The sequence below is a fragment of the Mastomys coucha genome, unplaced genomic scaffold (assembly GCF_008632895.1).
Source record: "Mastomys coucha isolate ucsf_1 unplaced genomic scaffold, UCSF_Mcou_1 pScaffold17, whole genome shotgun sequence".
In the NCBI taxonomy this organism is placed as follows: domain Eukaryota; kingdom Metazoa; phylum Chordata; class Mammalia; order Rodentia; family Muridae; genus Mastomys; species Mastomys coucha.
In genome coordinates this window covers 15328496-15329134 of record NW_022196899.1, presented here as the reverse complement: position 1 = coordinate 15329134, position 639 = coordinate 15328496, and the positions used below count along the sequence as shown (strand labels likewise).

At 54.5% G+C, this 639-nt stretch overlaps 1 pseudogene across 1 annotated transcript in view; it reads left to right on the top strand.

Moving 5' to 3' along the window:
- The first annotated feature begins 220 nt into the window (after window positions 1–220).
- Window positions 221–639, top strand: part of LOC116094873 — a 1216-nt pseudogene continuing 797 nt past the window's right edge. The window contains exon 1 of the transcript XR_004120348.1: window positions 221–632. The product of XR_004120348.1 is annotated as a transmembrane protein 234 pseudogene (transcript). The remainder of the gene's footprint in view (window positions 633–639) is intronic.

The window sequence follows — 639 nt, the reverse complement described above, 5'->3', positions numbered from 1 at the left end:
GGCTGCTGTGAGCTCTCCCCAGATGGGTGAGCAGTGGTTCTTGGATGAGTGTGTAGTTTCCTTTATGGATTTCCTCTTGTTTGGCCATTCTGAATGTAGAGCAGCCTCAGTACTCTACATGACTGACCCCTGCAGTAATCGTCTCTTATGAGAACCAGAGGCAGAGAGTCAGCTTTCTGACTAAATCTTCTAGATCCTTAGAAAGCCAGTGTGGGCTCCCGGAAGTAGAAAGGCCCGGCGTTTCCATGGCGGCGTCCTGGGGGCAGGTGCTTGCTCTGGTGCTGGTGGCCGCACTGTGGGGTGGCACTCAGCCGCAGCTGAAGCGGGCCTCCGCCGGCCTGGAGCAAGTGCATGAGCGGACGTGGGCCCGGCAGCTGTTGCAGGAGATGAAGACTCTCTTCTTGAATACTGAGTACCTGATGCCCTTCCTCCTCAATCAGAGTGGCTCCCTTCTCTACTACTTGACGTTGGCATCAACAGATCTGACGTTAGCTGTGCCCATCTGTAACTCTCTGGCCATCGTCTTCACACTGACTGTTGGGAAGGTCCTTGGAGAGGATATTGGTGGAAAAGAAGCAGTGGCTGGCATGGTGCTCACCATCACAGGGATCACACTGTGCATCACAAGCTCGGTGATGA